The 25,906-nt window shown below is 46.2% G+C and overlaps 1 long non-coding RNA gene across 2 annotated transcripts; it reads right to left on the reverse strand.

The window, feature by feature from the left end:
- Positions 1–1,869: 1,869 nt before the first annotated feature.
- LOC103170108 lies at positions 1,870–25,896 on the reverse strand. Of its 2 annotated transcripts, none has more exons than XR_003765519.1 (4): positions 25,808–25,896; positions 25,212–25,269; positions 2,407–2,593; positions 1,870–2,045 (listed from the first exon to the last, which is right to left on the reverse strand). It is a non-coding gene; the product is annotated as an uncharacterized LOC103170108 (long non-coding RNA). The 2 variants fall into 2 exon arrangements; XR_003765520.1 differs by having other exon boundaries at positions 25,797–25,896.
- Between the last annotated feature and the right edge of the window lie 10 nt (positions 25,897–25,906).

The following is a 25,906-nucleotide window of genomic DNA, read 5'->3' on the forward strand; positions in this document are numbered from 1 at the left end:
TTCAGGGCACACAGTCTGTTCTTTATGTGATGGCCAACACTGAGGAGGTAGCTGGGTTTTTTTGTTTTTTGGGTGTTTTTTTTTTAAATTATCCTTGGGCACATTTGTTGATTTTGTTGCTGTGCTTTTTAAAGTAACTCAGCATTTTCAGTCTTGTCATCTGGTTGTGCCTGCTCCCCGAAGCAGTTTTCGTGAAAGAACCTTAAAAATCCCCAACAAAACAAATATCATATGTTCTGATTAAGCCCTCTCATTTTCCTCCAAGTTCAAACAGTTTATTAATATATTTGCTTCTAAATGATTTAACACCTCAAAGCACAACAGGACAACATTTAATAGCTAACATTCAAGGCAGCCTTCTTAGGCAGAAAGCTACGTCTGTGGGAAAGCGAGCAGCCGGCGTCAAAGGGAACAATGTGGCCAGGAAATAGTAATTTTCAAATTCATACCCATTACGTGAGACTACCTATCAATTAGAGCCTGCTGATATTTAGAAACCAGCTTAGCAAAAGCAAAAGATTATTTTTAAATGAATGTGCCAGACAGCCATGCTTAGTTCCCAGCCGTTCTGTCAGCAGGCAAATCCCCCCCCCCCCCCTTCAGCTCGTGCGTCACGAGGAAGCAAAGGGGGTGACTGTGGGGAACCAGAAGGACATCTTTTTTGGCCTCTCCAAAAGAAGATGAAGCCGGAGCGGGAATGCTGCCAGCGGGATCTGAGAGGCATGAGTTGCTCTGCGTTTGTAGGGAAACCGACGAACCCCTCCATGAAATGGGAACGGTAACACCTGTAATCGCCTGCTCTCTCTCCCTTCTCCGTGATAAAGAACGTGAGCTGCTTTTGGGAAGGGATCGTGTCACTCCTGTCTTGAACTTTCCAAGAGATTAGTACAGTGCCCGGCACCTGATAAATACTGCAGCTCGGTAAATACAGCCGCGGCCACTGCCTGTTGCTTCTGGCTCTCGGCCGCTCAAATCAGAAGTGGGGCGATGGTTGAGGCTGAGGGGAAGGGAGAGACTCGGGAGGGAGAGGAGTCACTTCTGTTTTGAGCTTTCCAAGCCATCAGTACAGTGCCTGGTAGTAGCGGGAGCTCAGTAAGTACAGTTGCTGCTTCTGTCTCTCGGCCGCCCAAATCAGAAGTGGGACGATGGATGAGGCCGAGGGGAAGGGGCAGAGGGAGATGGGAGGGAGAGGGGGGACTATAGCTCTAGTCTTCAGGAGGCTGAAAAAAACCAAGGGGGGGCTGAGGAGTTGGGGGTTGGGGAGGGCAGTCTCCTGCCACCCGGCGACCCCGGTCCTTGGGAAAAGGGGGAACCTTAATCGATAAGCCTAAGAAGAGGGAGGCAAAGGGCCAGCAAGCTTCTCCAAAGGAAGGCCCCTGGGCCAAGGCTCTCGTTATACACTTGATTGACAATGAGGAGAGCTGGGATCCAAGTCCAGCTTGTAAACAGGGTTTGTTATTTCGGAGGGGCAGGGAGGGACAGACTTAAGTCAACAACTACCTTTCCGGGGCCCCAGATGCATCATTTGTAGTAATTAAATTATTCTTGACATAACGGCGGTGAGGAGCTGTGCTTGCACATTCTAATGTACCCATTAGGCACACATAACAAGGCCCATTAGGCACAAATGACAAGACATCATTAAGCAGGACACGAAGCTGTATTATCATTCGAGATGCTAGTGCTCGTAATCACATTCTCTCTATCCAAAACCAACACTACTACAAGGGGGCCACCAGCCGGGCCGGTTGTCTCCGGGCCCGGGCTTCTCCGGGGGCTGTGGCTAGCGGATGGGTGAGTGGGCAGTGTTCAAACCTGGAACAGTGGCCCATCATCAAAGCCCAGGCGCGGCGGGGGGGGAGGGGGGTGGGCAGGATGGGATTTAGCGGTCAAGCTGCTACGGCGAGCAGTTGATGCAGGGCTGCGTCTCCCCTGATTTTCTTGCTGAGGACCCCTTTGGACCACCGAGCGACACTCCCATGGCTAAAACGAAGGGACGAGGATGCCCAGCAGCATCGCGGCATAGTGGATAGAGAAGCACGGGCCTGGGAGTCAGAAGGTCATGGGTTCTAATTCCAGCTTCACCCACTTATATACTGTGACCTAGGGTAAGTCATTTCTCTGGGCCTCAGTTACTTCATCTGTAAAATGCGGATTGAGACTGTGAGCCCCATGTGGGACAGGGACTGTGTCCAACCCATTTTGCTTGTATCCACCCCAGTGCTAAGTACAGTGTCTGGCACACACACAACAAATACTACAATTATTATTATTATTATTATCTTCAGTGCCTTTCCCATTCTCCATCCTGAGACCTGGGCCTTCCTCTCCCTGGTGCCCTCCTTGTCCCAAACCCCAGAGCCCCCTCAGTATTCCCACTCCGCCCGACACTCCCTGAATCCCTACCTCTCTTTTGAAGGAAATGAGTGATGTTGGCTCTTTGCCTGCATTTTTCCCAGAAGAGTTCCGGGAAGCACAGACTTCTGCCCTGGGGCACTCAGGCCCTCTGGGACTTGCTGGGCTTGTAGGTTGTGGAGTCAGGGAGGTCTAGCCAAGCTGGCCACTTCCGTCTTGGGTCAGCCACCTGTTACCCCTAGTGGGGAAAGCCAGAGTTGGTGAAAGAGGACAAGAAAGTTGGTTTATTTGTTTAAATTCTGCAGCTGCCTCAGTTTTACCCTTCACCTTTCTCTCTCCTCTTGTCCCAGAGCTAGGATTTCTTTTTCCTCATGATATCCTAGATCTCTTTTCTCCTTCTTCCTCCTACACAGGTCACCCTGATCTTGTGCTTTGCCTTCAGAATATACCCTGGGTCTCTTGCCTCTTCCTCTTTCCACTTATTCCTGATTTCTGGTCTCTTGGGAGCCTCTCCTCACCTTAGACACTGCACTAGAAGTCCAAATTTCATCCTGAAACACATACCCCCAAATGGATTCTGAAAAAAAGCACCCCAAACACGAATACCTTTTTAAGTGATGATAAAGCACCTATATGAGTGTCTTCTTTTACGGTACTTGTTAAGCGCTTACTATATGTCAGGCACTGTACTAAGTACACTGGGGTAGGTACAAATTAATCAGTTGGACACAGTACATGTCCCACATGGGGCTCACAGTCTTAATCCCCATTTTATAGATGAGGTCACTGATAAATGAAGTGACTTGCCCAAGGTCACCCAGCTGACAAGTTGAGGAGTGGGGATTAGAGTTTGACTCCCAAGGCCCATGCTCTATTCACTAGGCCATGCTGTTTCTCCCATCTTCTTAAGAACAGCCCGGGGGGAGCATTGCCAAATTAAATCGGGATACATTTCTGAAAAGCTCCAGCAACATCGGCAGCAGGGTTTGATCGGGCATGACACTTTGGTCACCATCTCCCTATCTCCTGAACGGCTGCTTTGAGCTTCCCTCCTTTTTCAGAGCCTCAACCGATAACACCATGATACACTTTTATTCAGTGGGAGTCTTGCTCTTTTGACAAGGCTGAAATCCTTTGGATTTTTGGCCTTTGGACCTACCTATTCTTAGAAGGCTAGAAGATCCTCACCCTACCAGACTGCTGGGTCCACACCCTCTCCAAAAAGCCCCCCCGAAGCTGACAAGTTCATGTGTGTGTGGGTACAGCCATGCTCCATTGACAGGTGTTCGAATCAAAGGTCAGGGAGCTGACCCTGATTCTAGGAGAGGCTGACAAACCTCTGCCCTTTGCTGCTCTTTCGCAGCAGATGCCCAGAGGGGCTTGGGTTCAGGACTGGTGTTAGTGGTAACCACTGGAGAAGTCTATGAGGAATCTTTCTGCGGGTTTTTGACCTTGCCATAATGAGGCAAGAGGACGGTCAAAGGCAGTCTGTGTCCACCTCTGCTCAATCCCACCTGGAATTCTGCAAGTTCCTTCCTAGGATTCTGTGGGGAGAGAGAGAGAGAGAGAGAGCATGTGTCTTTCTTCTACAATAGCTCTGACCTTCCCCATCTCCAGGGATCTCAGGTCTACTCTTTTTTGTCCTCCTCATCTTGTTTTCTTTAAGGACAAAAGAAGAGAAAAGGAAAGAAAAAAACGATTTATCTTCCCTTCCTTTAGCACCAGTTTCATTAGCCCAGTGAGCTAAGCAAGCTTTATTAAGCTCCTGAGACCCAGAGATTTGATGTGATTTGGCCAAGGTCACTCAGAAAATCAACGGGAGAGCAGCCCCTGAATTTCTAGCCAGTGCCTCAGTGCCTGGGACCTGCTGCTTCTGTTTCAAAGGGAAGAGCGGCCCCAGGTGTAGTTGAGCGTGGGAGCTAGAGGTGGTCTTTCAACCTCTCCCCTCCTCCCCTAGAGAACTAGAGGAATTCCCAGGCAACACTGGGAATGAGGGGCCTGAAATCTTTGCATCTCCAGGCTTTCTGGGGCTTAGGGTCAGGAGAAATTTATACCATTGAGGAGAAAGATGTCAACGTCATCTATTCTTCCACTCCTCTTGGAAGAGAGTGGTTTGGGAAGACATATTTTGGGGCTGGCACCTTTTTCTCATTAAGGCTGCTGAGATGTAGCCCATCTTTACCCCCAAATGGGTAACATCAGAAAAGAACTTTGGATAGGCCCAAAGGGTGCACTCAGAACCTCTACCCCCAAACTCTGCGCCCCCAAATCCAGAAGGAGATCCAGATTATGACTCCTGCCCAGGAACATGGTCATCAAGAAAAGTATTGGAGATTCAGTTGGAGACTGGATCGTTCTCGTCAATGAAGACTCTATGTGGGCAGGGAATGTGTCTGTTTACTGTTACATTGTGCTCTCCCAAGTGCTTAGTACAGTGCTCTGCACACAGTAAGGGCTCAATAAATAGGATTGAATGAATGGATAATTCCATTTCCTTGCTCATTATTATTTATTTGGCAGTAATCAGCCAGTTCACTCCAATAAAGTCAGATTTCCATATGTACATGAAATCACTTGAAATGTGTAACTTTGGCAAAGAAAGTACCTATGCATCCTCCACATCTTCAATTTTCTTCTCTATTTTAAATAAACAGCAAAACCCCAGGCCTCCCCTCTTCAACCTCCTCAGTGGAAAAATGAGAAGCTTTGTAGACCCCTGGAAAAGGTTTTCTCTCACTTGCAGATGAGCAATTTTTCTCCTCTAATTCATTCATTCATTCAATCGTATTTATTGAGGACTGTGTGCAGAACACAGTACTAAGCGCTTGGGAGAGTACAAAACAACAATAAACAGATACATTCCCTGCCCATATGTTTGTAAATGTGTGTGTGTGTGTGTTTGTGCACAGACCATCATCATCATCAATGATGTTTCTTGTTCTCTATGTGCAGTACTGTGTACTAAACGCTTTGAAGAGCACACTACAACAGCGTTGTCAGATATGTTCTCTGCCCATTTCAAGCTTACAGCCTGGAGGATATGTTTGCATGTATGTATTCTATCTGGTTCTCAGTCTCTCTGGGTCACAGGGCGCAGATAGGCCCTGAGAAAAGCAGGGAAAGCTGATCGTGAGAATAGCCCTTCTTAGCAGTGTCTTCTCCTTCATCTCCTCTGCTGAGGAAGCAGAGGCAAAAACCCCTTTCCCTTCACACCTAGTGAGCCCATTTTCTTTTTCATTTGGAGGGGTGGGGCACCAGAAGTAGTAAGAACTAGAAAGCAGAGAGCCCAGGGAGGACAGAGAACAGAGGGGAAAGAAAGCAGTGAGGAGGGAGGGAAGGCAGAGAGCGCGGTGGGAATCGGAGGTGTGTGGAGAGGAGACAAGGGAGAGAGAGAAAAAGAACAAAAACAAGCATGTTGACGGGAAAGGCAGTGCCAGAATGACAGCAGAGTTGAAGAGGCACAGGAGACAGACAGTGCTCTGTATAAAAATGATCAACTGATTGCTTGAAAATTGCCCTAAATTGTGTGGGCTAGATTATAAATGCCTCTATTAGATCGGAAGCTACTTGGGAACTTCGGTTGCACTTTCCCAAGTGCTTAGTAGTGCTCTTCCCTCAGTAGGTACTCTGAAAATCTCACTGTCTATTGGAAAAAAGTCACTACAGTTTATTTAAGAGGTGGTTGAGACTGAAGGGAATACTTTGTTTCCCAAGAGTTAAGTATGCCTTGTTTGGAGCACAGTAAAAGGAGGCATCCCAACTGTTCTCACCTTCTGAACAGAGATATTTTGTTCAAATCAATCAATATTCATTTATATTAGTGTCTGCCTCCCCCTCTAGAATGTGAGCTTGTTGTAGGTAGAGAACATATCTACAATTATTATTATTACCATCATTATTTTTATCAACTCTGTAATATTGTCCTCTCCCAAGTGTTCTGCACACAGTAAGCGCTCACAAATACGATCGATTGAATGATTAAGATTTCACAGACTCGGGTGTAGTTTAATAGTCTGGGCAATTTCCAGGAAACAAAGTAATTTCATCCTTGGGAATCACAAAGCTATAGTTGATGGGAGCAGGTAACATGTTTATCAACACAGATGTTTAGTACACTGCCCTGCACAAAGCAAATGCTCAATAAATACGACTGATTGATTATTATCATGCTATATCTGATACCAAAAGGGATGCAGAGAGAAGCATAGGACTGCAAGGACTCCTCGAGATCATCAGGTCAATCTCCTGCCTCCATACTCCTTGTGGGAAGGGAATGTGTCCATTAATTGTTATATTGTACTCTTCTAAGTGCTTAGTACAGGGTTTTGCACACAATTAGCACTCAATAAATACAAATGAATGAATGGAACCTGAGCCATTTAAACAAATGGCTGTCTCTAATCTAAAACTCTCAGGATTGCACCTGAGTCCTACCAGTCTCGGCAATGGGAGGGAGAGTCAAGCTTGGGCAGTGGATAGCGAGTGGAAGGCCATCTGCTACAAGTCAAAACTCATCTGTGCCGGGCAGCAGTGGTTTGGGAGAGGGTTGAGGGCGAAGACTCGAGTTTACTGCAAGGAAGAAGGCAATGGTAAACACTTCCGTATTTTTACCAAGAAAACTTTATGGATCCACTACCAGAACGATTGCAGATGGAGGTGGGTGTTCTGGAAAGACGCGTCCATGGAACGGCTATGGGTCGGAGACGCTTCGACAGCAGAAGACAAGACAATCTCCCAAAAAGTCAAAAAGAAGGAAATGGAAACAAACTGATTCAGTCTCTCAATCTAGCACTGAAACACAGTGCCTTTTCCCCTTCTTGATATGTATGTATGGGGCTCAGTAAGGCTACTGTTGCTTGGGAAAATTAGCCTTTAAATGATCAGCAAGTTTTCTCCATTTTAATGTGGAAGCCCAAGGATCCAAGATAATGTGCTAAGATTCTTAAAGGCTATGCACAGGCAGGGTAAAAATAAACTTTTGCATTAATCCATTACCCTAATTATCATCCAAAAGATAAGCTTGATAAGATATGAGCATTACTGAGATTGAGTTGCCTAAAATAAGAAGCTCATTTGCATTTTTCTGATTTTCCTTCACTTCATTAGCCCCATTAAGACCAGCTGCATGTACTCATTCAAGGACAAATATTTGAGAAAAAGTAATATATATATATATAATATATTATGTATATATGTATTTTTCCTTATATATTTATTTAAGAAAAAAGTGATACTTCCCACCCATGGGTTAGGATGGGCTGGGGATTCTCAAGGTTGAAGTCCAAAAATTGGAAACACAGGTAATAAACTCTCATTTGAGAGAAATACATGTGAATGTCTACACCACCAAGTACAAGATTCTCCAGATTTAAATCACTTGAGAAGGTTCACCTCACGACTATAACTACTGGCTCTTAAAAACAGGGTTAATATCTGGAATATCACCCTAACCAAGTGGCTTCACTTCTGGGCAAGAGCAGTCACGCACAATGGGGATGTCTTAAAAGAAACTCCTGGCCGGTGAGATGGGGAGGAATGGGAGAAGGCAGTAGCCATCCTGAGGAGCTGGAAAAAACCTCACCCATTCCAAAGCACCCAGAAAATTTGCCGAGTGAATACACGAATCTTTTTTCCTCTTAAAGAAATAAAAATTTTCCAAGTGGAAAGAGTTCTTAGGTATATTGTGAAATCCCTGAATCCTCCATAGAATATCAAGAGTTTAAGATTGGTTCAAATAATGATGATAATGTGAGCAACTGGCCTAATTACTACCCAATCTGGGCTTAGTAGCTCCACCTTAAGGGGTTTCTAGTCCAAAAGGGAAACAAGATACACACACACATGCAAATCAAGGCAGAAATATAACCTGGTTGCTGAGAGAACGTGCAGGCCCCTCCCCTCATGGGCCATATTGTTTCATGGGTCAATTTGACCATCATCTCTGAGTCCGCATCCAACTTGAATTTCTATGATTCCTATGATGTGAAGAAGCCATCATGAGCACAGTGTCTCAGCATTTAGCACAGTGCCTGGCACATAGTAAGCACTCGAAAAATACCATAATAGCAACAATAATAGTAATTATTATTATTATGAGCTCCTTTCCTCATCTCACCCAATTTTTTAAATTGTTTTTTGCCCCAAAAGGGAATTTCAGGGACAGTGCCATAAAAGTTGCTGGGTTAACTCTATCCCCAAAGCAGACTTTTTAAAATGGTATTTATTAAGTGCTTACTATATGCCTGGCACTGTACTAAGTGCTGGGGTAGATACAAGCTAATCAGATTGGACGCAATCCCTGATTTACATGGGGCTCACAGTTTTAATCCCCATTTTACAGATGAGGTAGCTGAGGCACAAAGAAGGGAAGTGACTTGCCGAAGGTCACACAGCAGACTAGTGGCAGATCCGGGATTAGAACTCAGGTCCCCGGACTTCAGGCTGTGCTCTTTCACCTAGACCACGCTGTTTCCTGGATGTGAAATAAGTTCCACGTTTTACCGAGAGCCACCCAAATAGCTGGGGTCCCTCCATTTCACAAACGATTATTCTAAATCGAATAAATAAACCAGAGGTGTGTTTTAGAGGGAGAGGAAGAGGAAATGCCAGAAATAGCCACCATATAATGTGTGTCCACCTTGAGTACATCTTCCGACACTGACTGAGAACCGTATAAGCTTTCTGCTGCTTTCCAAATCTTCCGATCGCTGAGTGCAGGACCCAGAAAAACCTCATATATAATTGGAGGAAGATGGCAGGGTGCTGCCAGTTTATGGAGAGAACATTTGTCCAGGCTATGCATCTCTAATTGATTTTGACCTTTCAAATGGTTTTTGAATTTCTGCTTGAAGTTTTGTTGTTGTCTTTTTAACATCAACCACCCATTGAAAATACCGTCCTGTGAATTATTATACGGGATGGCCCAGAGCAGTATTAGGTTACACAAAAGAAAGTCTAGATCAGGGTAATCCTGCATGTTGGAAACAGGGCCATGGTGCACAGCAGATGGTTTTAAAGGAAATCCTCAAGAGCTAGGATTAAAAAGCAATTTTCAGCAACCTTAAAATGGGCCTCCATATTGGGTCACTGAAATTAACCAGTTCCCCAGCTGGCAACAGGAGTCTTTTCAAATACGGACGAGAGGCTTCTGATCCACTGGTTGCTCATCATCTGTGGTGTTTACTGAGCGTTACTTGTGTGGAGCACTGTACTAAGCGCTTGGGAGAGTACAACGCAACAGAGTTGGTCGACATGTCCCCTGCCACAATGAGCTTACTGTCCAGTCAGGACACAAGTGGAGAGAGTCTCTCGGGCCGCACTGTGCTCCTGGTGGCCCTGCTCTTTTCAGATATCCTCCCAGGCTAGGTCCTTTTCTCTTCTCAATTACATTCACGTCCTTGGGGGAGCTCTCCCCGGCTCCCATGGCTTTGACTACCACTTCTGTGCTGATGACTCCCAAATCTACTTTGCTAGTCCCAACCTCTCTTTCTCTGAAATCACACGTCTCATTCTGTTCTCCGGGACGACTACTGACGGATGTTTCATGGGCTTTAAAATGTCCAAAACTGAATTTCTCATATTCCCTCTCAAATCCTCTCTCCCACTCAAATTTCCCAGTCGACAACACAACCGGCGTCCCCATTTCTGAAGCCCATAACCTTGGCATTATTCTTGACTCCTCCCTCTCTTTCAATGTCCATATTTAGTTGAATTTTCCTCCCCAGTATTTCCAGGATCTTCCCCTTCCTCTTCATCCCATTGGCCACCGTGCTGGTCCAGGCACTGTCAGATCTGGCTTGACAACTGCCTCAGTCTCCTCACTGGTCTCTCTGCCTCCAGGCTATCCCCCCTTCAGTCCTTACTCACTCTGGCATCCAGATCATTTTTCTAAAAGGTCATTCTGCTTATTACTTCCCCTTTCTTCTAAACCTCCAGTGGTTACCCATGCCTTTCCACATTAAGCAGAAACCTTAACCGTTCACTTCAAGACACTCAATCAGCTCTCTCCTTCCTCCTTATGCAATTTCTTCCTCCCACCACCCCCGGTTTGCACTTTTCCTTCCTCTCAAGCAACCTACTCACTGGTCTCCTTCTCACCTCTCCCACTTCCGACTTCTGAGAGCATGGGTCGGGGAGTCAGAAGACGTTGGGTTCTAATCCCGCTCCACCACTTGTCTGCTATGTGACTTTGGGCAAGTCACTTCATTTCTCTGTGCCCCGATTACCTCATCTGTAAAATGGGGATTGAGACCATAAACCACATGTGGGTCAGAGACTGTGTCCAGGCCCAATTTCCTTGTAATCACCCCAGCTCTAGTACAGTCCCCTGGCACATAGTAAGTGTTTAACATATGCCAATATTGTTATTATTCTTATTATGCCCTTCTCCTGCCTGGAATTCCTTCCCATTTAAAATCTGACAGATTACAGCTCTCCCCATCTTCATAGCTCTTCTGAAACCACATTTCCTTCAGGAGATCTTCCCCCCTCAGTTTCTACTCTCCCAGTTTTATCCTCCCAATGCCACTTCAGCATTTCTGCATCCTTTAAGCATATGAGAACCACAACCTCCTGTAACACTTGCATACATATCTTACACATCCTATTGCTTAACCATTCATTCAGTATTCATATCCCCTTTTCCTTCTTCTTCCTGTCTGAAATTATTTTAGCATCTGCTGTCCCTAAATTGTTAACCCTCAAGGGCAGGGATCATGTCTCCTTTAGCAACATGGCCTTATGGATAGAGCAAAGGCCTGGGAGTCAGAAGGACCTGGGTTCTAGTGTTGGCTCTGCCATTTTTCTGCTGTGTGTTCTTGGGCAAGTCACTTCACTTCGTGGTGCCTCCATTACCTTATCTATAAAATGGGGATTAAGACCGTGAACCCTATGTGGGACAGGGACTGTGTCTGACCCGATTCATTCATTTAATCATATTTATTGAGCACTTACTGTGTGCAGAGCACCATACTAAGTGCTTGGAAAGTACATTTCAGCAACAAATAAAGACAATCATTTAGTACAGTGCTCTGCACACTGAAACACTCAACAAATACAGTTGATTGATTGATTTAAGATTGGCTGATGGATTTTCATGAACCCCAACTGCCAGATTTCCTTGACTCCTACCCTATTTTCTTTTAGGCTTCTGCTCATTTTCGTGACCTGGCTACTCCTTTTCTCCCAGGGCCTCTCCAGAGGAGACTCGGGGACCTTTCCCGCTTGCCTTTTGCTTCTCTGTGCCTCAGTTACCTCATTGGTAAAATGGGGATTAAGATGGTGAGCCCCAAGTGGGACACCTTGTATCCACCCCAGAGCTATAGAACAGTGCTTGACACCATAGTAAGCGCTTAATAAATGCCATCATCATTATTATTATTAGCCCATTCCAGTGCTAAACAAACTTCACTCTTAAGGGCTGTAATTTAAACCCATTTCCTTTCGATCTGTCCTTGAAGTTTCAATTTCTACAGTGGCTTCTACAGTTTTCCCCAGAGAAGGAAGAGGCTGGGGAACACAGAGATCTTTGGATGGAAGGGGGATGATAATATCCATTTTGGTGTTTCTTCGATTTAAAGGACCCCTGCTAAAACAAAAGAAATGCTAATCCCGGCCTGCTAGGCTTCAGTAAAATACAAGGGCCAGTGCAAACCAAGTTGGATTATAATTATGGGGTTTTAAGTAAGTACCGTGGGTGATATTTAGAACCAAACAATGAGGTGTCGAAAACCTCATTGTTTTCATCCTTTTCATAAAGCAAAACTAGGCTCAGCAGAGCTCTGATATTGTTAATAGATTTGGAAAGCACCGAGAGCAAAGGTGCCTGCTACTTTACAGAGTAAATTATCCAGGCAATAACAGGTTTAACTTCAGCCTGGGGAAGCAGTTAATTACCTCACACTCTGGTTATTGTATTAGGCCTTTGCTAGCTTCAGAGGACAGGGTGCTTCTGGAAAGGCCTCATCAATTTCGTGAGGAGAACTTCAATGCGGCGCGGAGAGGAGTCGGGGTATTATGAAAAGGTTAATTATCCATCATAAGCAATATGTGTCCTCTTCTGGCCGGGCTGTCTTGCAGAATCCCATGTTATCTGGTCGCCACACTTCCTGGTCCCTTTCCCTTTCCTGTTTATATACCAAAAAGTTCTCAGAGAAAGATAAAAAAATCTACCTGGAACGGTTAATAATAATGGTGGTATTTGTTAATAATAATAATGTTGGCATTTGTTAAGCGTTTACTCTGTGCCAAGCACTGTTCTAAGCGCTGGGGTAAATACAAGGTAATCAGGTTGTCCCACATAGGGCTCACAGTCTTCATCCCCATTTTACAGATGAGGGAACCGAGGCAAAGAGAGGTTAAGTGACTTGCCCAGGGTCACACAGCTGGCAAGCGGCGAAACCGGGATTAGAACCCATGACCTCTGACTCCCAAGCCCGGGCTCTTGCCACTGAGCCATGCTGCCCCTCTGGTTGAAGAGACAGCTCTGCATTTAGGAGGTTTGAGAAGCGTAAGCATGGTTGGAAGCCAAGGTCATCATAGTGGATCGAAGCAATCAATCAGTCATATTTATTGAGTGCTTAGTGCATGTACGGGGTGTCGAATTAAGATCTTGGGAGAGTTTATCAGAGTTGGTTGAAAGAGCCCGGGCTTGCGAGTCCGAGGACATGGGTTCTAATCCCCACTCTGCCACTTTTCTGCTGTGTGACTTTGGGCAAGCCACTTAACTTCTCTGTACGTCAGTGACCTCATCTGTAAAATGGGGATTAAGACTGTGAGCCCCATGTGGGACCACCTGATTACCTTGTATCTACCCCAGCTCTTAGAACAGTGCTTGGCACAGAGTAAGTGCTTAACAAATACCATGATCACTATTATGATTATGTTCCCTGCCCACAGAGAGCTCACAGTCTAGAGGGGCAGACAAACATTGAAATAAATTATGGATATGTACTGAAGTGCTGAGGAGCTGAGCGTGGGGTCAATAGAGGGTACAGATCCAAATGTAAGGGAGATGCAGAAAGGAGAGGGAGTAGGGGAAATGAGTGCTTAGTTGGGAAAGGCCTCTTGGAGATGTGATTTTAAAAAGATTTTGAAGATGGGTTGAGTGGTGGTTTGGAAGACATGAAGGGGAGGGAGTTCCAGGCCAGAGAGAGGACATGAGCGAGCTGTCAGCGAGGCCACCAGTGTAAGTTGCTCCCAAGCAGCTCTGACCACACTAACAGGCCCACGTAAAATGGGGCCCAAAGCAGGGAGCCTCCCCCTACCTCCTGCCTCTTCTGCCCAGGCCCTTCCCCTTGAAGTTCTCCAACTACCCCACTGGGGTGGCCTCCGTGGGGGTCTGGGAGTGCCACTTCTCTCCGCTGACCAGAACTCTTTCTATTCCAGAGCCCGTGAGCAGAAACCGTTTTGGTTTGTGGATGGCGTGCTTGTTGGAAGAGCTTGCTAATGAGGCTCCTCTGCCTTTTGCAGGGCTCCTCTGTCAGGGGTGACCCCCTCTCCTCCCTTGGATTGCTACACACCAGGTTGTCCCTCCCACATCCTCTGTCACCAGCTCTGCTGGGCTGCTGGGGTTAGTCTTCTGTCTGTCATCAAAATGCTTCTTTGGCCTGCTCGGCTCGGGGTTTCAGCTTGCTTATAGCCATTCCTTAGCTCTCCTGCTGCTCCAAGGGAGCGTGCTCCACTGGGGAGATGGGGTCGATTGATCAATCAATGGTATTTGGTATGGTACCGTTGATCAATCGACGGTATTTACTAAGCGCTTACTGTACACACAGCACTGTACTGAGCGCTTGGGAGAGTACAATATAACAGAATTGGTAAACACATTCCTTGTCCACAATGGTTTCTTTGAGCCGGTCTCCCACCCTTGTTTATCTCACATTTCTGCCAAGACCTGTCGGTCAATCAGTCAATTGTATTTATTGAGCGCTTACAGTGTGCCGAGCACTATACTAAGTGCTTGGGAGAGTACAATATAACAGACAGGTTCCCTGCCCACAGCGAGTTTACAGTCTGGACATTAATATAAATGATGAAAAGTACATTTTATGACGTGAGCATTTCCTATCTGGGCTAGAAAGCCCCAGATGGTGATTTTCTGGGCTGTGAAGTCCACTGTGGGCAGAGAACGTGACTGCTAACTCTGTTGCACTGTACTCTCCCAACGTTTACTATGTGCAGAGCACAGTATTAAGCACTTGGGAGAGTACAGTGCAACTGAGTTGATTGATTACATTTGCCCCGTTTAGGCAACTTCCCTACCGCTGCCACTCACCTTCAAGACATACCCTGCCCAAAGGAGTTCCATCGATCAACGGTATTAATTGGATGCTTGATGCAAGGTACAGACCCAAGGGCCTAGGCGAAGCTGAGGGGATGGAGAATAGGGTGGGGACATGGGAGGTTAGTCAGGAATGACTTCCTGGAGGAAATGTGATTTTAATAGGGCTCTGACGATGGAAAGAGTGGTGGTCTGTTGGCTATGAAAGGGGAGGGGGTACCAGGCAGGAGGAAAGATGCGAGCAAGGGGTCAACAGGCAGTAAGGGACCTCTCCCCCTGAGATGGAATTGTGTTTCTCTTCCTAAAGGTAGCTCTGGCATCAACGGTGGACTCAGTGCTGACAAGAAGAGGGGAAAGGAGGAGGAAGAGATAATGAACAATTGATTCTTCTCTAGGATCTGTGCCGCCTGCCCTAGGATTCGGCAAAGTTAATTTGGGAGAGTGATTAAATTTCCTCCTAAAGGTTCAGTGTGCAGTGGCTGGGTCAGAAAACTCATTAGGAAGCATCTCACATTATACAGAGGGAAAAGGTGAGGAGACCCCGGGGCTAGGGAAGCCGATGAAAGAGCTGGGATCACGGTTTCTGAAAGGGGGTCGGGTTTCAATTTTCCCCATCATGGTCCAGCCCTGAAAAGCCAGCGACTGACCTCCAACTATCTGATTTGCCCAAGCTTCTGATTTTATGGCCGATAAGTTGGGTGGGGGTTGGGGAAGGGGGTGCTCGCGTTGGGGCCGTCTTCAGGGAACTGGAATGGAGGGGAAGGGACATGTGGTGAACCAAACCCACAGTGAAAGCCTGAGAGGGCAGTACTGAGGTACGGCGAAGCTCAGCCATCTGTTTTGGAACAAGGACAGGGTCCCATTTCAGTGGGCCTCCTGCTCTGTTTTATGTTTAACCGACCGCTCGCGGTGAGTATGGCCCTGTACTGAGAACTAGGGGAAATCCAGAAAGAGGCCAAACGTAGTCCTGACCCTCAAGGAGCTTCCCATCTAACAGTGGGGCACCATGAAAATGTTTTAGAGAACAGAATGGCCCAAGAACATTTCTGGGTGGAAAAGCTTTCTTCCACAGGGAAAGAGCAATAAATGGTTTATTTCCCATCTCACACACCATCCACATTCCGAAACATTTTTGAAGGGAAGGCTACTTGTCTTTTAAGGTGTGGGGGTACTTTGATTCCACTCTTCCCACTATGACCCTAAAAGAATTTACCCTGACTATATCAGGGGCCACTTCACTGAGGTTCCTAGTGGAATTCTTTGAGAGCTTAAATCTAAGGGGAAGGTGAGGCAAGATGCTGATGGCCAGGGTGAGCAAGGAGTTCTGTGGATGCTCTTGCCGGAGCCCGGTTTCTCTCAAAGTCAAGACGCCATTGTGATCCCATTGGATCACATCTTCCTGGACTGGCTCTTTGTTCCAGAGCATCACAGGACTCAGTCGTTCTCCTCGGAAGGGCTAGGGTCTAGGCAAATGGAGAGGAAAAGTGGGGAGGGAACACTGGTAGCCTAGTGGATGGAATCAATGGAGTAACCAGTGGTGTTTACTGAGCCCTTACTGTATGCAGAGCACTATACGAAGCACTTGGGAGAGTACAATATAACAGAATTTGTAGACGTGGTTCCTGCCCGCTGCAAGCTTATAGTCAAGATGGGGCAGGGGTAAGGGGTGGGGCAGAAAAGGAAGCACTGTTAGTGAGTATTGAGGTGTCTTCTGAGGTGCAGGGATGAGAAGGAAAACCCTGAGGATCTGCTGACCTTTAAATACAAGCTATTTCTTCCTCCTGAAATCAGATCCTTAATCCCCTTGCAGTTTAACCTGATGACACACAGGAAAGGGAGGTAGGAGACCAGGGTTCTGATTCTGGCTCCTGCTATATGAACTTGGGCCAGTCCCTTCATCTTTCTGTTCCTCCGTTGCCTCATCTGTAAGATGGGGCGTAAACACCTTTTCTCTCTGTCCCTTAGACTGAGAGGTCCACCTGGGACAGGTATCGTGCCTGATCCGAAAGCATTAGAAGGACATTAGTATGGCCTCCTGAATGCCCGCTGTGCTGACTGCAAGTGCTGTTTCTTAGAAAACCATGCTTGCTTTGAGAGAGAAATAGCCTCCTCTCAACCTGAAATCTATCCTTTCTCTTAGGGAAATCCTAAAACCATTTCCAACAGTATGTCCTGTCCCTTGATAATTTGGGGAAAGTAATGGGTTGTTTCAGATAGTTGCATTTCACAGCATTATCTTTATCTTCAAAGAGCAGAAGAGAACATTGGCTTCCCTGTGGGCTAGAGGAGGGGTTTCTGGACACAAGCTAGGGTGGCCATTGGTCTAGTTTTATTCTGGACTGTCCAGTTTTCTACTGGTCTGCCTCCCCCCGCTTCTTTATGTCTGGTATTTATATTTTAAATGAACTGGTTCCCTCCGCCTCGCCCCCCGCCACCTGCACCTGTGTTAACAGGGACCTGGGAGTGAAACACAGCAGCTTAGAAGCAAGTCAAGTTTCCCTCCAGAGAAACGCTCTTCGTTCAGGAAGTCTTGGATGGACTTTCAGAAGAGGTTTCAGAAGACTTTCAGAAGACATTGCGTATGATGTAATTTTGTTACTCTGTGCCTGGAATTACACATGAAGTGTTACGTGCATCTTCACAACTGGTGTCCACAACGGTTCACAGAAAAGAAAGTTATCACCACTACTGTCTCTTTGCTCACGCCGTTAGAGCACAGAACTCCTCCTCTCCCTCCAAATGGTCCAGACCACAGCTCTCTCCATCTTCAAAGCCTCTCTGAAATCACACCTATTCCAGGAGGCCTTCCCCGATTATCCTCTCCTCTCCCCATAACTACCATGCCCAACTATGCACCTGTGTACTCACAACTACCTGTAACAATCACCTACCTATCCACTTTCCTTCTTTCTCCGATCTGTAAATTATTTTAGTGTCTTTCCCTCCCCACCCACTAGACTATAACCCTCCTCAACAGCAGGGATCATGCTTACTTTATTATGCTCTCCCAAGCGCTTAGTACAGTACCCTGCACCCAGTAAGTGCTCAATAAATACTGACTGATCGATCGCATATAATGACTCAATAAATACATTTGATTCAATTTTTCATGGTATTTGTTAAGTGCCTATTAGTGCCAGATGCCAGGGAAGATAAAAGATAATCAGATTAGACACAGTCCATGCCCCACAAGGGGCTCACAGTCTTAATCCCCCATTTTACAGACGAGGTAACAGAGGTACAGAGAAGTTAAGCGACTTGCCCAGGGCCATACAGCTGACAAGTGGCGGAGTCGGAATTAGAACCCCGGTCCTCCTGACTCCCAGGCCCAGGCTCTAGCCACTGGACAATATTGCTTCTCCAGCGTTTTTCCTCCCTAAAGAGCTGAATTGCAAGAAAAAGTGCTATTAGTAAACTTCCCTAGTGTCAGCTGCCCTCCTAAATATAGCACTTTGTCTTCCCTGAAAGAGACGCAGGCCTCCCCACAAGGACCTTAATGGATGGTGGGTTCTCATCTCTAAGGCCACTTTCCTTCTTGAGGCTCAGGAGTCAGGGTCACGAGACCCAGCCCAGCCAAGGACAGTGGTAGGAGAGGAGTCGATGGCACCAGTTCAGGTCCTGGTGGGTAGATAGACTGGTACCTCGGCCGAGCGGTCAGAGGTTGTGGAAGGCGGCAAGAACGTCAGGGGAACAAAAGCTGGTTCTGCCTCTCTCACCTAATGGGTAAATGTAACTGCTACACCATCCCGGGTGCCCCTGAGTCTGTTTCTTAAAGTGCCATCAGTGACCACCTTAAGGGCAGGAGGACCTGAACTTTCCAGCCCTGAGATTTTAGGATCTATTACCCTTTAAATTAAGCCGGCAGAATCGAGGCCTTCACTTTCTCCGGGTCTCAAAAAAATTCATTCCAGAAAAATAAATGCGAGGGTAAATTAGGACATAATCTGTTTTTAAAAATTATTCTCCGGGAGAATGCTGATTAAGTTTTTTGAGAAAACATATGACCGCTTTCCTTACGGAAAATGAGGCAGGGAGCTTTCTTTTCTCCTCCTCCCGAACGAGGCAGAAAATGATGTATTGAAATCAAATGTATAAATTATACATGGGTTGGAACTGGCAGCAGAATGATGACTCTGATAGGAGGCTGATGGAAATTAAAATGAGGCTTGAAAGATCAATTCTGTTTTCGAATCCGCACGACTCGACGCTGATAGGATTGGCAGTCAAAGGACAACCCCTACTTATCAAATTAGAAACAAATATCATCTGCAAGCCTTTGGAATTCTCTCCTCCAAAGTAATTGCTAATGTTTTGGGTGATATTTCTCTGTGTGTCATCTGAAATAATAAAAAGGTAAAGAAACTTTGAAGGCCCATATATTTATAGGGTTATGACAGCTGTAAATCAAGCCTGCCAGTTCATTGAGGCCACAGCAAGATAAGAGTTGAGAAAGTAACTTTTAGATGGTGACTGTTTCCTGAGAAGGGGAAGGGGAGGTGGAGGTTTGGGGGGAGTGGAGTCAAATAAATTTGGACCTGTTTCCTGTCTCCTCATCCGCTGACTTACTATTAGACCCAGGTCCCTCCCAGCACCTTAGGGTTACTGTTTCATTATCTACACAACAGCACAAATACCTTTTCAATCAATGTCGTCTCACTTCAAGAATCCCATGATGATATGGAAAAGGCCCACAGGGCTGGATTGGCCCCCAGAAGACTGGAGGCCTTGTGTCTGGGTGGTGCTTCCCGTCTGCGGTTGGGGGTGAGTTCAGGGCAGAGCTATCGGCTTCGTCCGGCTCAAGAGCCCCAAAGCTGTGGCAGAAAGTAGATAGAGGAGCTTCCACTCCTCAGGCCCCGTTCTTTTCAACCTCCCCCCGCTCTCGAGAAGTTTTCCCAGTAAATTTTTCAGAGACGGGTCAATTGAAAAGCCAATAGGACAGTGACCCAAATGATTAAAGGCTTGGGAAAACCGAATTGAGTTCCTCCACCCGAAGTGGCCTCCATATTCTCAGGAACCTGAGAGGAGAATGCAAAGGCCCTGGTGTGAGAGGGCAGGCTGAGATCCAGGTAAACTTGGCATACTTCCACAAAATGGTGCCCACGTGCCCAATGTAACTGCTATGCCATCATGGGTGCCCCTGTGTATGTTTCTTTAAGTGCCATCAGTGACCACCTTATGGCAGGAGGACCTGAACTTTCCAGTCCTGAGATTTTAGGTTTCTATTACCCTTTAATTTAAGCCGGCAGTATTGAGTTCTCTCTTTCACCTACCTCTACCGTCCACATTTTCAGGAGAGGAACCAAGGGCCAAACCAATCCAAACATCTGAATTTTTCCCTCTGATGTTTTATATAGTGTCTCTTACGGTACTTGAATGAGTATCTGATCTTTCCTTTGTAAAGAAATGGATGCTCTGACAGGGTGGTGAACATTATAAGCTATTAGTTTATATTAATGTCTGTCTCCCCCTCTTGACTGCTAGCTCATTGGGGATCCCTGCCACATCCTGAATTGCACTCTCCCAAGCGCTTAGTACAGTACTCTGCACATGGTAAGTGCTCAATAATTATCATCCATGTTGATCACCATCGTGATCATTTTCTATCAGTTGTGGCAACTTAAATGAGGCATCCACACCTCGGAAATAGCTTCTGACCTGGTAACTCACTCAAGATACAAAACTTTTTCAGCGAGGTCAGAGGTAAACATTTCTGATTTTGTTCGTTTTCCTTCTAGAACAACCTCCAGGGAAGAGGACAGGATGGTCAAACTGTATTTGAGCTGGTAGGTCTTTTTCCTTATTTGAGAGGCTATGTTAATATCTATTACCAATTTGTACATTCCAAGCACTTAGTACAGTGCTCCGCACATAGTAAGCGCTCAATAAATACTATTGAATGAATAAATATTATTATACCGCTTACTGACCAGCACTTTTACAGAGCTCTGCACGTGGGAAACTGATTAATAAATACTATTGTTATTAATATTGCGTATAAATAACAATAAAGCATATAGCCGGGACAAAAGACTCCAATGTTCTTGCTAAGGCCCGAGTCGGAGCCAGGGAGGTGCTTTTCGTTTCAGCGTGCAAGGCTTCATTCTGCAGTGATCTGGGGTAATTTGGAGAGAGATGACTGTAATGAATTCCTTTTATGTATTTACGGCTCATTTTGGCAACAACAACCCAAAAGACACTGTTTGTGGAGGGTTTTGTATTGTAAAGTCGTCAGCTTCCTCCTGTCTTTCATGCATCCTCCAGACTGCTGTCGGCTCCCCCCCCACCCCCATCGCCACTAATTACATCCAATTAATTCAGCATAATTTGGTTCATTATGAGCACTTGAGGTTAGCGACGTGGCTCCCCTTGAATGACAGCTTTTCTTCCTTTTCCTGGGGTCTCAGGAAAGGACAACAGATCTGAATCGGAAAGGGGGGCCGGGGAGACTGGGGGGGGGACTAGGGGGCAGGCCCTGCCCCTCCAGAGCTCTTGCTGAGCTGCAGGCTCAACCTACTGCGTGCACTCACTCAACCCCGGCAGGTGCTCATCTATGCGCCATCTGTTCCCCAGAGAGAAAACAGGCGAATGACGCAGGGTTCAGGCAGAGCCTGACGCCAGACCAGAGTATATTACTAAAACACCTAAACAGATCAATCAGAGGTATTTATTGAGAGCTTATGGGTGTAGAGCACTGAACTAAGAGTTTGGGAGAATAGGACACAACAGAGTTGGTAGACACATTCTCTGTTCACGGGAGCTAACAAACTCACCGCGTCCAGTCGGAAACAGGATGGAAGAGGGAGCACCAGAGAGCGAAAACAAAAGAGACAATGGTGGGACTTAGAGGAAAGGGCAGGTCCAGCCTGGGCTGAAAAAAGTAGCGTGGTCTAGCGGATAGAGCATGGACCTGGGAGTCAGAAGGACCTGGGTTCTAATCCTGGCTCTGCCCCTATTCTGCTGTGTGACTTTGAGCAAGTCACTTCACTTCTCTGGTCCTCAGTGACCTCATCTGTAAAATGGGGATTAAGACTGTGAACCCCCCCGTGATATATGGACTGTGTCCAACCTGCTTAGCATGTACCTACCCCAGTGCTTAGAACAGTGCTTGGTACCTAGTTAACACTTAACAAGTACCGCAATTATTATTATTACCTCAAATTGTGAGCCTCGTGTGAGACAGGGACTATGACCAATCTGATGATCTTGTATCTACCCCAATGCTTACCATATAGTAATCGCTAATTAATTTCATATTTAACTTATTAGAGAGTTGCCCAATCAGGCAGTGAATGAGAGATCCCTCATCCCTCAATCAATCTTCAATCAGTGATATTTGCTGAGTGCTTCTGTGTGCAGAGCACTGCTACTGAAGCCTGTTTACTTGTTTTGATGTCTGTTTCTCTCCTTCTAGACTGTGAGCCCGTTGTTGGGTAGGGATTGTCTCTATTTGTTGCTGAATTGTACATCCCAGGCGCTTAGTACTATGCTCTGTACACAGTAAGCGCTCAGTAAATACAATTGAATGAATGAATGAATGAACTTGGGCTCCCTAGCAGTTGGACCAAGGGGCAGCCCAAGCTTACTGCCTTGACTAGGACAATGCCTGCCAAAACTGCATTTGATCAGGGAAAATGGACTCCTGGTACCCAAAAGGTCCAGAACTATAAATGTGCCTTGAGGTTCAGTAATTATTCAAGCAATAGGCACCTTTGCATAAGAGCTGTGCCCAAACAGTAGCAATCGAATGGGTTTTCATAGGAACGGAAGAAAGGCAAAGTTCTGGGTCGAACTAGCGGATAATCCAAACCAGGTTTCTGTGGTCAATTCTCTTGTCTCTAGACTGTAAGCTCATTAATAATAATAATAATAACAACAATAATTATGGTATTCATTCTTTGTGGGCACAGAACACCTGTGCTAATTCTCTTGTACTCTCCCAAATGCTTAGTACAATGTTCTGCGCATAGTAAGCACCCAATATATATGATCGACTGACCGATCAAAGTAACTTATTATAGGCCCACCCATGTATGATAGTTCATGAGGTTTTGGCTCATACATGTTCAATACATTGGAGTTTCCTTTCAGTTCTGCACTTAATTTCATTTTGCATTCGTCCTTCCACCCCATGACAATTTGCAAAGGCAGTGGTTTTAAAAAGGAACAAATAAATCAATTGTTGAGGGGCACACCTTCAGTCTCTTAAAGACCTGAAGGCCTGAGGTGGTATTGCTCATTTGGGCCGAATGGATTGTAATGGATGTCGGTTGCTAGGAAAGTTTGTTCATTTTGTGTCTCATTCTTGAGCCGAACTGTGTGGCTAATCCTTGTCTAAGGTGGAAATGTCTTGAAGAAGGGAACCTGGATGACAGAGGCATCGTAACTCCATGTCCCAATCCCGACCTGGCGACAAGCTCTGATTAGTAAAGTGGGTGAGGTGGAAATCCTTTCTAAGAGGCTAACGACTCCTATTCTTAGGTATAGTGTCCATTATAGATTGCTTGTTTAGATTGAGGGCAAAGGAGAGGGAGAAGGTGAGAGAGAGAGAGATGAGAGAAGGGGTGGGGAGAGACAGAGAGAGAGAAAGGTCACATTTCATTTTGTAATGGGATAAAGAGAGGCAGAGTGGCCTAATGGAAAGAGCATGGAACTGGGAGCCAGGAAGCCCGGGTTCTTAAACCCAGCTGTGTCACCAGCTTGCTATGTGATCATGATAGCTGGCCTTTATTAATAATAATAATGATAGTATTTTTAGGTGCTTACTATGTGCCAAGCACTGTACTAAGCACTGGGTTGGATCCAAGCAAATCAAGTTGGACAGAGTCCCTGTCCCATGTGGGGCTTGCAAGTCTCAATCCCCATCTTACAGATGAGGTAACTGAGGCACAGAGAAGTGTCACTTTGCCATTCCTCTACCACTCCATCCCAGGTCCCACTCCGCCTTTCACCCAGAGGCATTACAATTCCACACATTCCCCTGCAGCCCAAGAGACAACTCCATAATAATTGTAGTATTTGTTATGAGAAGCAGCGTGGCTCAGTGGAAAGAGCATGGGCTTTGGAGTCAGGGCTCATGAGTTCGAATCCCAGCTCTGCCACTTGTCGGCTGTGTGACTGTGGGCAAGTCACTTAACTTCTCTGTGCCTCAGTTCCCTCATCTGTAAAATGGGGATTAAGACTGTGAGCCCCACGTGGGACAACCTGATTCTCCTGTGTTTACCCCAGGGCTTAGAACAGTGCTCGGCACATAGTAAGCGCTTAACAAATACCAACATTATTATTATTATTATAAATCACTATGTAACAAGTACTGTGCTAAGTGCTGGGGTAGAAGATAATCAGGTTGGACACAGTCTCTGCCCCATATGGGGCTCACAGCCTAAGGGAGAGGGGAGAACAGGTATTTAATTCCCATTTTACGACTGAGGAGGGCCCAGAGATGTGAAGTTAAGGCCACGCAGCAGTTGAGGTGAGAGCTGGGAGTAGAATTTAGGTCACTTGGGCCACACTGCTTCTCTGGAAAGCCTTCTTCAATAACTGGATCAACACATCACACCCAGCGAGCAATTTCCCTCCTCCAGGATGCTTTCCCTGATGAAGTGGACTGAGGTGCGGACCCTCTCGTCTCTCACCTAACTGTCCCACATCAACATAAAAGCCCCATCCAGGAGAGAATACTTGTGCACTTTGTCCCTCGGGGCTAAGAAGGTAGAGGCTGTGTCCTGTCATATTCAATTGGCATTTATTGAACACTTATTGTGTGCAGAGCACTGTACTAAGCGCTTGGGTGAATACATTATACAAACCGAGAGTACAATAAACAGACACATTCCCTGCCCACAATGAGCTTATAGTCTAGAGGCAGCACTTAGCTCGAGGTGGGCCTTTTGCCTGTGTTAATTTTCATATTAATGTCTGTCTCCTTAATGGCATTAAGACAGAGAGGAGTGAAGTGACTTGCTCAAGGCCACACAGCAGACAAGTGGCCGAGCCAGGATTAGAACCCCTGACCTTCTGACTCCCAAGTCCGTGTTCCATCCATCCGCCTTGCTGATTCATGACTAGTAAAATATATTTTCTCCCTTCCATTTAGACTCTCAGCCCCAGTTAGGAGAGGACTGTGTTCGACCTGTCTTGTGTCTACCCCAGTGCTCAGTACAATGCTTGGCAAGCACTTAACAAATACCATTTTTTAAAAAAAGAAAAAAATCCCAACTTAAAGGTCATGGAAAGAAGAGTCAGGTAAGTACTGAATTTCTCTCAAGTCAGCTGCTCACCACTGAATGCACTCTTGTGAGTTCTTCTAATGAAAGGGGCTCTATTACAAAAGGTTATTCTCAACATCCACTGCCTCTTCCCAGTGTTTCGAGGAACCTCGAAGACCTCTCGGCAGGCCTCTCAGAAAGCTTCCCCTACATTTCTGTTTGCCGCAGTACAAGTTCACTTAAAAGCTCTCGGCAGTTGACCTGAAATTTAAACTTTCGGCAGGCTCATTTTCCCTTGAAGGGCTGTTGGCGGGGAGGGAATGATAAGTCTCCCCGTTGTCGGAGGAGAGGGTACCGCTCGGTGCTCTTACCTGGGCTTCTCCACAGATTAATCTCTTACGAGTGTTCGCAAACGATGAAAACCTCTCCCTGAGATAACGAGAAGTCTGTTACCTTCCAGAAAATTATCTGCTCGGTATGGGTTTCAACTTCACCCCCACCCCAGGCACCAGGGAGTCTTGCCATGATCCTAACAGTGTACGTCGGTAGACTGTAAACTCCCTGTGAGCAGGGAACGTGCCCGCCAGCTCTCTTCCAGTGCACTCTCCTAAGTGCTTAGTTCAGAGCTCTGCATGCAATAAGCGTCCAATATATTTCACTGCCGGATGGAGCTGGAAGCTGCCACCTTGCCACCTGGATGTCCTGTTTCAGATTGTTCAATTCGAAGGACCCAAATACTCCCTGGTGGTAACAAGATCCACCGTTACTTCCTCCGTTAAGAAGCTGGCTACCTCCTTTCCTGGCCTCGCTCCAAAAGCTATCCTTGCTGCCTTTTTAGATTCTATTTTCTATCTCTTTGTCTGTTGGTGCATTTCGCTTGCTGCATCTCCTAGGTGCACTAGGTACCGGGTTGTTGATGAATATCAATCAATTAATGGTATTTATTGAGTGCTTACTGTGTGAATACCTTCGGTTGTTTGTTTGGGATATACTGGGAGTAGGCTGGCACTTAATTTAGGTTTTCTTCCGACCGATTTTCAGTCCGTAGGGCTCTGATGAATCTGTG

The sequence above is a fragment of the Ornithorhynchus anatinus genome, chromosome 17 (genome assembly GCF_004115215.2).
Source record: "Ornithorhynchus anatinus isolate Pmale09 chromosome 17, mOrnAna1.pri.v4, whole genome shotgun sequence".
In the NCBI taxonomy this organism is placed as follows: domain Eukaryota; kingdom Metazoa; phylum Chordata; class Mammalia; order Monotremata; family Ornithorhynchidae; genus Ornithorhynchus; species Ornithorhynchus anatinus.